At 36.2% G+C, this 11,614-nt stretch overlaps 1 protein-coding gene across 1 annotated transcript in view; it reads left to right on the top strand.

The window, feature by feature from the left end:
- The first annotated feature begins 6,055 nt into the window (after window positions 1-6,055).
- Window positions 6,056-11,614, top strand: part of ndnf (neuron-derived neurotrophic factor) — a 36,071-nt gene continuing 30,512 nt past the window's right edge. The window contains 1 exon segment of the mRNA NM_001423783.1: window positions 6,056-6,463. The gene's annotated coding sequence lies outside the window, so the exon portion shown is untranslated.

Below are 11,614 nucleotides of genomic sequence, written 5' to 3'. Positions count from 1 at the left end.
GCATATGTTTTACCCAGCTGATGCCCTTCCAGCTGCAACCCAGTACTGGAAAACACTCTTATTCAAACTCATACACTACGGACAATTTAGCCTACCCAATTCTACACCCGCATGTCTCTGGTCTGTAGTGGAAACCGGAGCACCCGGAGGAAACCCACGCGAACGCAGGGAGAACATGCAAACTACGCACAGAAACGCCAACTGAGCCGAGGCTCAAACCAGCGACCTTTTTGCTGTGAGGCGACAGCACTACCTACTGCGCCACTGCGTCGGCCATTTCAAGTAGTTATCTTGTGTAATTCTATTCATATCGCAATATACGATTATTAATAGCCACCTGTGTCACAGAGATTGTATGATTGATATTCGAATTAACCAATAGGATGAGGGGGCGGGGAGAACAGAGGAGAGGAGTATGTTCTGGGGCCACATGTAATAGAAAAAGACCAGAACTGGTGGATGTTAATAAATAAGTTCTTAACCAAAGGATTGGACTGAGATGACTTATTTGACGACCTGTACATATTTTCATCTATTGCAAATCTCTGTTCATAGCTAATCCAACCTGTATATAATGTTCATAGTACATCCACTTGTAAATATCACCATCGTTTTTCTGTATACTTATATACTTTAGCAATGTTGGTGGGTTTGCCGATAGATGTGGGTTTATTCAACACAATCTCACGGCAATTCGTAACTTTTTGATTTAGTGGCTAATTCGTATGAATTCGTATAATCTAATTCGTACAATTTAGTACGATTTGCTCATCACCCAATGATGGTTGGGTTTAGGGGTGGGGTTAGGTGCCACGCTTCCTTTTTAAAATCGTACATTTTCGTACGACTGAACTCGTATGAATTCGTACAAATTCGCCATTAAACTGACAAAACGTAAAATACTTACCTTTTATCGTGAGATCAGGCTGTCTAATCTATATAGCATAGAAAATCTAAATATTGCAATATCAGACTTTCCAATATTGTGTTGTCTGTATTTATATGGCCAATTTACATTTTGTCTGTTTACCAAAAAAACTAAATCCAACCTGATGTTTTAGGATGACCCTATGGGTTGTTGCTTGAAATCAGATGCAGCGTTTGGCTTTGTCTAAGTCTAATGTCTACATATATTATCATATGTAGACATACTATAGCTATGTAGGTGGGTTTGCCGATAGATGTGGGTTATTTTAACACAATCTCACGGCAATTTGTAACCTTTTGATTTAGTGGCAAATTCAAATGAATTTGTATAATCTGATTCGTACAATTTGGTACAATTTGCTCATCACCCAGTGATGATTGGGTTTAGGGGTGGGGTTAGGTGCCACGCCTCCTTTTTAAAATCGTACATTTTTGTATGACTGAAATCGTTCGAATGCGTACGAATTAGCCACTAAACTGACAAAAACGTAAAATACTTACGTTTTCTTGTGAAATAAGGCTGGTTTATTATATTAATTCGTACATTTTTGATTTAGTGGAACTAGTGGATTTAGTGGAACTTTTTGATTTGATTTAGTTCTTAATTTACGTATGAATTTGTACGATCTAATTCATACAATTTAGTACGATTTGCTCATCACCCAATGACGGTTGGGGTTAGGTGTCACGCCTCCTTTTTAAAATCAGACATTTTCATACAACTGAACTCGTAAAAATTTGTATGAATTAGCCACTAAACTAACAAAACGTAATATACTTACGTTTTCTTGTGCGATCAGGCTGGTTTATTCTATTAAAATTTTGTGATTTTAATATTTTGCTCTGAGAAACTGAAGGACACTGTCCCCACTCTCCTCTAAACATTGTTACTCAGGTAAATTTAGTTTTATAATTTCACTTTTGTTCAGTGATAACTTGCGATACATCTACACCACACTACTTTGAATTTGGGGTCTAAAATAGCCAAGAGTGTAAGTGTGACTTCAAAACCAAACCATTCGTACTTTTATAGTCATTGGCTGCATTGATATGATTTCACAATTTAGTTAATTCGCAATGATACTTTTCTGAAATTATATTATTAAGGAGAAAGTCTGAATGTGTGAACTATAAAACCAAGCTTACCTCAATAACATGGTTAACCTGCAGTTGTACAATAGGTCGTTCCAAAATGGCGATTTCTGTGTGTAATACACGTTCAGGGAAATGTGTTTGTGTATTAGTGTTTGTGTTGTCATGCAACTTTGAATATTCGGTCTGAAATCACATGTACAGGGTTTAAAAGACTCACCCCCCCACTGATAAAAGGTCCAGATTTTGTTCCATACATGAGCTTAATTGTCGTATTTTGACAGCTATGCCATCATAAATTGTGAAAATAACCCATCAGAGAAGGCTTCAATGCAAACCATTATTTTTCATCAGTCCAGCATGCAGCTGTGCTGGAAAACATGCAATTTGACGAAAGTGAAGTCCTCTTTCACTACAAGTAGCCCAACTTTTTTATTCTGAATGTTGGACCTTATTCATAAAAGAAAAAATACAAATGAAAAGGTTTGAAGCACCAAAAGCGGCCCATATGCAAGTAAATTTTAATATTAATCAGGCTATTTTTGTTATCCATGAACTTACAAATTTCCCAGAGATGGGTTGAGGCTGGAAGGGCATCTGCTGCGTAAAAACGTGCTGGCGGTTCATTCTGCTGTGGCGATCCCGGATTAATAAAGGGACTAAGCCGACAAGAAAATTAATAAATGAATGAATAAACTTTCAAAATGTACTTTTTTTATTTTTCTTTTTTTTTTTACAAAAGAGACTGGAACAATCATCAAGCTCCCCATTTTTAAAATTATTATGTTTTATTTTTTGGATGGCCAGTGCTGTCAGTGCTGGCCAGTTTGTTATTTGCCCAATAAATGACAATAGGCTTTTTTTTCATTTAAAACTTTAACACTTATATTGTAATGATATATTAATAAAGGCACTAAGCCGAAAAGAAAATGAATGAATGAATATTATGAAATAATTTAGCATTTAATTTTCTTTTTCATATTTCTTCTATATATTTAGCAAATGTTTTTAGAACCTCAAAAAGTGCTTATGATGACCACCGACAGCTAATACAGCTAAAAATTGTGCTTAAAATGTCACTAAAATGCAGCATTTAAACCTCATAATTAAAGATGAATAACTGCAAAAAGAACCCCCCTTTTCACCAGGCTGGCTACGGGCCTGATGTAAATACGACTCCAAAACGATATTAGCACTATTTGTTTGACTGTGAACAGTGTTGTACTTTGACTTTCACTATTTAAAATTTGCAAAGAGTACTTTTCTGAAATTATATTAAGGGGTAAAGTCTGAAAGTGTGAATATAAAACCGATCTTACCTCAATCTCTGAGGGTGCAAATCATCTTGTCACACATCAGACCATCACTTCATCAGGGTTTAGTGAGACGCATTTATTCAACTAAAATGATAAAGGATATTTACTAAACAAAGTGAGTTACTAGAGAGTAACAGTGAAAACAGAAATTGGTTAGGGCGAGTGTGTATTATTCCCCCAAAAATTAACATTCTGACATCATTCACATCAGCATACTTGTTTTAAACCTTTATGAGTTTCTTCCTTTGAACACAAAAGAAGACATTTTGAAGAATGCAGAAAACCTGTAACCATTGACTGAGTATTTGTTTTTTTATATGGAAGTCAATGGTTACAGGTTTTCAGCTTTCTTCAAAATATCATCTTTTGTGTTCAGCAGAAGAAAGAAGCTCATAAAGGTTTAAAACCAATCGAGGGAGACTAAATAGTGAGTACATTTTCATTTTGGGGGATCTTTAAGGACAGACACGCTTCAAGCTCAGCTCAAGAAAATGTTTTAATAAATGCATAGCGATTCAGAGACTATTGAAAGCAAAATCAGAAGGGGAAATAGCAAACTTGCTTTCTAGCTAGTTAGGGGGTAAAACTATAAAATGAAGTTAACATTATTCAATTCGGGTGACTCAGTGGTTAGCTGTGTCGCCTCACAGCATGAAGGTCACTGGTTCGAGTCCCAGTTGGACCAGTTGGCATTTCTGTATGGAGTTTGCATGTTCTCCCCGTGTTGGCGTGGGTTTCCCCCACAGTCCAAACACATGTGCTATAGGGGAATTGATGAACTAAATTGTCCGTAGTTTATATGAGAGTGTGTATGGGTGTTTCCCAGTTCTGGGCTGGAAACAAGACAAAACTCAAAGTAAGAACAGCATTTTTTTTACAGCGTATACAAGAAATCTTGAATTGAATATTTTCATTCATTCATTTTCCTTTGGCTTAGTCCCTTATTTTTCAGAGGTCACCACAGTGGAATGAACCGTCAACTATTCCAACATATGTTTTACGCAGCAGATGCTCTTCCAGCTGCAACCCAGTACTGGGAAACACTCATTCAAACACACACAATACACTATATGTTTATTTAACGTACCTATAGCGCATGTGTTGGTCTGTGGGGGAAACCCACGGGAGACTCTACACAGAAATGCCCACTGACCCAGTCAGGACTCAAACCAGTGACCTTCTTGCTGCGAGGCGCCAGTGCTAACCAACCAGCCACCGTGCCGCTGCAAAATATCTTCTCTTTTGTTTAACATTATGACGAAACACATAAAGGTTTATAACCACTTGAAGGTGAGTAAATAACCTTTCACATGCTTAGTTATGATTAGTTAACTTTAAAAGTGGGTAAACTCATTGTAACTTGAAACTTTTAAGTTGACTTGTTATAATTTTGTACATAGTTGTTTTCTAAATCGTAAGGCTGTGTTTATTCAGATCAATTCATGTTTTGTGTTATTTTGCACAACAGTTTTTTTTTTAACATTTTCATCTGCAAAATCTATATTATTATCAATTATTATCAGTTTGCTATTTTTTTTACATACATGCTTTCACATCTAAAAATCAGTCAGTTCTTGCATGTATGATTGTGTCTGAAATATATTCAGATGTACATCTGTTTAGTTTGTGCAAATAAAAATAAGTATAAATACTGTCTGTAAATATATATATATATATATATATATATATATATATATATATATATATATATATATATATATATATATAAATATATATATATCGTCACCTTGGAATTATAAGGTTGTAGCTGGGTGTTGAATGATTTTAAGATATTGAGCTTCAAAAGTTTTTGCATTGCATAGCAAACAGTATGTGTTTAACATTTTTTTTTTTATAAAATATCTTAAAATGTAAACAACTTATTTAAAAAATCCCATAAAATAAATAAGTTGTCATTTAAGAATATGTCAAAAACACAATTTTGGTCAGATAGAACCTTATAATTCTAAGGTGACGATATATATATATATATATATATATATATATATATATATATATATATATATATATATATATATATATATATATATAACATTATTTAAAAAATAATAATATAATATTATTATAAATACATATTGGTAGCTAAAAAGTACAAAAGTGTTCCACTTAAATTTGTAGGTACTAATATATACTTTAGAGGTACCAGTATGAACCCTTCAAGTACAAATGTGTACCTTTTGAAAAGGTTCCACCCTAGTAACAGCTCGTGTACCTTTATTTCTGAGAGTGTGTTTATATATATATATATACACATACTCCTTGTATATCTGTAAAATTCGCACTCAAATTACAAAAAAACACTTGTTTATACAGTGCTTTAAAACATATTTGCAATTTAAAGTATAAATTAAGTGCCAAAATATTCTGACTTCATATTCAGTTCGACTTTAAACAGTATTTTATTATTATTATTAAGGTTTTAAAGCTACTTTTTGAAATATGTATTCAAAGTTCATTCATTCATTCATTCATTTTCTTTTCAGCTTAGTCCCTTTAATAATCCAGAGTCGCCACAGCAGAATGAACCGCCAACTTATCCAGCATATGTTTTATGCAGCGGATGCCCTTCCAGCTGCAACATATTCAAAGTTATCACTATATATCATACATTTAACATTTTGATTAATCTATCCATTTACATTTATAATAAGAGTCGATTTAAATCCAGACAGTTTTATCTAAAAACTTTCTCTCAGGATGAATGGCGAGCATTTGTCAGAGCGAGGATTTCATCGTGTTGACTGTAGACTCGTGCACGACTGTGCGTGAGTGTGTGTGTGTGTGTGTGTGTGTGTGTGTCAGATGAGTGGGCTGGTCTTCAGAGAGAGACACTTCACAGCAGTCTGAATCTCACTGCTTCTCTCAGTCTCTACAGAGGAGAACAGCAGGACAAACACTCAGGATACACTCCAACAACACACAGACACACGCAAACCAACTTCAGGACGAGACAAACTCCGCGAGTCCGAAGGAATCTAGCAGAACTTCTTCAACAAACTTCATCTCACACAAGTTTTGAGACGACACGAACAGCAGATATAGATATAGACATATCACTCCAGTCAGGACACTTTCACTCTGGAGGGATTTTACCTCAGAACAGCAAGGTAAGGAACTTTAGATTATGCTTTCTTGAGTCTTTTGGGTCTTGGTTAGGAGATGTGTTTGCAGGTTCGTTCAGAGATGTACCTGCACTTTTTTTTGCATTTTACAAATGCTTTCAAGCCTCATGAAAGAGTCGGAAAAAGTCTGCACTGACGGGGAACCGGAGCGGGACTCTCCGCGCGCTTTGAACCTACTGCCAGAACAAGAGCGACGGGCTTTTGCGGTCTGCAAACTCCTGGAAGTTGGAGATTTTCAAACAGCTCTCCGTCAAGCCCGAGCTCGCAGGCTCTTTAATGTCGTCTGGATGTCGGAGGAGGTGTGTGCTGCTCTGCTGGATGGGAGTTTTTTTTGGACATTTATTGTGTCGGGAGACGCGGTTCCCATGCGCTCCCGTCAATTCATCACAACTCGTCCTCGCCCTCTCAATTGTGCGTCTGTTATTCAGGCTTTCACAGTGTTAAATGTGCTGTTTCGGATGAAGGGGATGGCATGTTTAGAGTTTTTTCTTCTTTCTTCCATTCATATCTGTTTGGTTGCAACTTCTCCAAAGTGTAGCGCTTAAAAGCACCTGCGAGACGCGTTGTTTTTGGGCTGATTTCTGCGCTGTTACTGTGCGCTTTTCTCTTCAGAGATGAAGGATTTCACAGGAAAAGTTTATTACAAAGGTTTTTCTTTGATTTAAGTAGTCAGAATTGTTTGATACGTCATTTGTTTTCATACAAATCATTGGTTTAGTTTACATTTTATAGGTTCCACAAAATTCACTCATGTTGACCCACCCACAAATTGATTTGTTTATTTTAACACTTTTAACAAATTAATATGGATTGAACATAAAAATTAAGTTGTCCCAATGAAATCTCAAGAATTGTGTTGTTTCAGCTCATTTTAAATAAGGTGTAAACAAGCAAAAATAAAAAATAAATAATAAATAATAATAATAATAATAATATATATATATATATATATATATATATATATATATATATATATATATATATATATATATATATATATATATATATATATTTATTTATTTATTTTTTTTTGAGTGTTCAAGGGAAAATATGGGCTTTTTTTGTCAAAAAAAAAAATTCAAGCAACCTGCGATGTAATAAATTAAACCAGAAATGAACATTTAACTTGCACTGGCAAGTACACTGAAAAAAATATTCAGAGATGATTCCTTGGGTTTACTTGGATTTTTATGTAAAGTGGTTGTAAACAATTTATTTGGGCTGAATTTAAACAAACAAATAAGTCGAATTTTATCAAATTTAATTTGTTTTAATTAAACACTAATAAATTGTTTGCAACAGTTTTGCAGAGATACATTTTTTCAGTGCGATGATAAATCAAATTATTACTGATTCTATAATAAGCATTCTTTGCAACATTTAATAACCATCAAACTTTTTTTTTTGTAGTTGTACACACACACAAAAAAAAAAAAAAAAAAAATATATATATATATATATATATATATATATATATATATATATATATATATATATATATATATATATATATATATATATTTGCTCATCCAAACAACTTATTTTAAATGAGCTGAAACAACATAATTCTTGATATTTCATTGGGACAACTTAATTTCTTAATGTTCAATCCACATAAATTTGTTAACTTAATCGATTTGTGTTGGGTCAACATGAAAGAATTGTGTGGAACCCTGCATTTTTACAGTGTAGTAGTTGTAAACTGTATTGACAGAAAATTTATTATAATTTATATATTGCTGCAAACATTCTATTAAACAAACAATAGAAAATACCATAGTTAAATTATAATGCTAATTAAGATAAACTCTTGTTAAATAAACCCACTAAAACGCCAACAAAGGATTTCCTATATCGGTTCAACCTACACTTAGGGACTCTATACCTGCTACCAGAGTGAAGCAGTTCATAATGTGGGAACAAAATAATAAGTTAGATCATTCAGAATCTTTTTCACCTCATTAAAGACACAATTTCTTAAATAAAACTTGAGGATTAAAATAGTCATCGTACCTATTCTGTCTTTAAGAAATGCATCAACTGTTGCCGAACCACACTGCGATACCATACCTGAAAATGCTTTCACTCCAAAAAGACGTAACCTTCGTATTTAAATACAATCTCTGATTTAAATGAGAGCAAACCCACTCTATGTGTGTTTTTCATGAAAAAGAATGGCAATAGGTCACTTTACTTTAGTGTGGAATTAATTTTTGGAAAGTTTTGGTGATAAGAACTCCTTCAGTGTGTAATCAATAGTTCAACAAGGAATTATGCATGCTGAATGGTGGTAAAAATATAGATTTATTATCTTGACAGCTAAATAATCATTCAATCTGCAATTAGAAAATGCTATTTTTCCAATAAACACCCAAGTGTTTGGCTTCTAAATAAAGTGTTAAGTATTAATGAAACTCTATAAAACATTCATTATATGAAGAGTTCAGATAGCTTCGATTCTTCTAAGAAAAGCGTTTGGTTTTATGTTCAGTTATTTCACCCTTAAAGAAATTAAAATGAGATTAGAGAGTGCATATTTTAGCAGAAGATGCCACTTAAGAGGTGTTTGCATCTATACTCTTCATAAGTCGATTAACGAACAGCTCTTTAAAGATGAAACAGTACAACACGCCACTGCTTCACATCAGCTGCAGGGAGATTTTGTCCCATTTGCATCCTTTTCTCTTTCAATCTGAATAGTAAACTGTGTGGATTTATTTGTTTTGTCTTTAATCTCTCCGATGGGATTAGCCTCCGATGGGACACAAACAGCTATGAAGTGGATCGCTGGCTACCTGATGTGGTTCCTGGTGAGAGTGATATTTTTCTCCGGGCTGGGAGAGCCGTAATGAAAGGCAGACTCAGAATGAGGGGAATTTGAATAACTGTATTTAGCGGCGAGGCCAAGCTGCACTGCCTCCCATCCTCTCTCGGAAAGAATGAAACAGGAACAAAAGTCTAAGAACGGGAAGGTCTGTGTTGCATAGCGTATCTAAACCCTTATTTGCATATGAAAACTCGGGCAGCCAAAGAATTCCGCCACTGTTGCAAATAGCCATTTGTGTGTCCGACCGAGTGACAGTCCGATGCGGAGATACAGTCGTCCTCACGCTGGTCTTTGTGGGGTCTGACGTGACTGTGTGTCATGTCCTGTTGTGGAGAATCAGGGATTTAATTGCAGCTTTTCGAACTTCTCGTGACCCCCCTTGTCTTTCATTTCCATATCTGTTTGTTCCCAAAGCTTCTGAGCTCAAGTTCGGCTTGGGATGGTTCATTTAGTGTCGAGTAATCGTGCAATCAGCGAAGCTGACGCTAGATGATTTTCCTTCTCGGTAGGTAGATGATAAATAAACAGCAGTGGCTTCTTTATTTCCATTGCATGGCTGTTTGTGTGATGCATGGCATGGGTGGGGTGAGAGATACGAATTCTCCCTGGAGTCTGTGAATATCTCCGAGATCTCAGCTTCTTCTCACAAAGACAGCAATGAAGTGCACATCAGTCAGGGGCCTTCCTATTCAATAGTCTGTTTGTGTGGCACTTGGAGAAAGTGGCCCCTACACATTCCCGAACACGCTACTAATTCCCCGAGATAAGGACTTGTATGTGAGGAGGGCAGATAGGGCTTGACTTTATTAATGGCTTGGAGACATTGTTCTTCTCTCGAATGTGCCTCGGGCGTACAAATATCTTCAAAGATTTTGCTCGACAAACCCTGTTCTGGATTTCTGCCAAAGTAAACAAGCAGCGGACAGCCAAGTGTCCACTGTGGAGTGCTGGACTTCAAGCTCTCCAAACCGGCCTCTAACAATTCGTCATTGTGCCGTTCGGCTGTCCAAGAGCACCAGCGCAGCTCAGGATTGGGAAAAACGTGCTGCCAAAGACCATGTCAAGTACCTCGGCTTTAAAGTGCGGGTGTCAGTTCTGAGAAATCATAACAGTTAGGGTTAGGAGGACACTTTGTGGCTGCTCACTTGTGCACTTCAGTAGAAACCAAATACCACACAATGAGGGAATTGAGAGTGCTCGCGCTGCTGTGTATGTCCAGTCCTGCTCCTGGAGGGACAAAGTTCTGCACGGTTAAGATTTAATCACCCTCGTTCCCTTCAACACATGACATTAGCAATAACATGATTGCTCCAGGCGAAGCAGTGGCGCAGTAGGTAGTGCCTCATAGCAAGAAGGTTGCTAGGTCGCTGGTTCGAGCCTCAGCTCAGTTGGCGTTTCTGTGTGGAGTTTGCATGTTCTCCCTGTGTACGCGTGGGTTTACTCTAGGTGCTCCGGTTTCCCCCACAGTCTAAAGACATGCAGTACAGGTGAATTGGGTAGGCTAAATTGTCTATAGTGTGTGAATGTGTGTGTGGATGTTTCCCAGAGATGGGTTGCGGCTGGAAGTGCATCCGCTGTGTAAAAACTTGCTGGATAAGTTGGCGGTTCATTCCACTGTGGAGACCCCGGATTGATAAAGGGACTAAGCCGACTTTAAAATGAATGAATAAATGATTGCTCCAAGAGGCTCAATCCCAATTCTATTTTGTACCTCCACCCTTTCCCCTTGGCCCTTGAAACAGAGTGTTAAGGGGAAGGGGTTCAAAACTTACCCCTAAGAAATGGGACAGCACTACAACACCTGCACACGCCATTATATGTCATTGCAATCTCTTGTTTCATATGAAATCGATGATGGCGACTGCTGTAGTGATTCCAGTTGTGTTATTTTTTGGTATTTATCTTCAGGAAATCACTGAAGACATACATTATGCTATTAAATAACGAAATAATGTGGGAATAAGATCGTAACTCCGTTACACCCTGGACATATTCATCTATATAAATGCACCAAAACAACACTAACATTATAGCAGACACTGTAAAAACCTCATTCCCAACCACTAAACCTTACTGACAGGGTATTCAAGTGACAGATGTGAACGTATGTTGTGGGCCTGCTGTACAGGAGTTATTATTAGGAATTATAGAATTTATTTTAGCGTTTTTTATTTTTGCATGACAATAAAGCATGAATGCCAGTATGAATGCATTAAACATGTGCTTGTTTGTTGTAAAAATTCATAATAATGACAAAAAATACTAATTTGTGCATCTCCTTACTTCTGTGTGCAGCTATGCTGCTGTTG

This window comes from Danio rerio, chromosome 23 (assembly GCF_052040795.2).
Source record: "Danio rerio strain M-AB ecotype USA chromosome 23, GRCz13ab, whole genome shotgun sequence".
In the NCBI taxonomy this organism is placed as follows: domain Eukaryota; kingdom Metazoa; phylum Chordata; class Actinopteri; order Cypriniformes; family Danionidae; genus Danio; species Danio rerio.
Note: the sequence above shows the minus strand (reverse complement) of the source record. Positions and strands in the feature narration are given on the sequence as shown.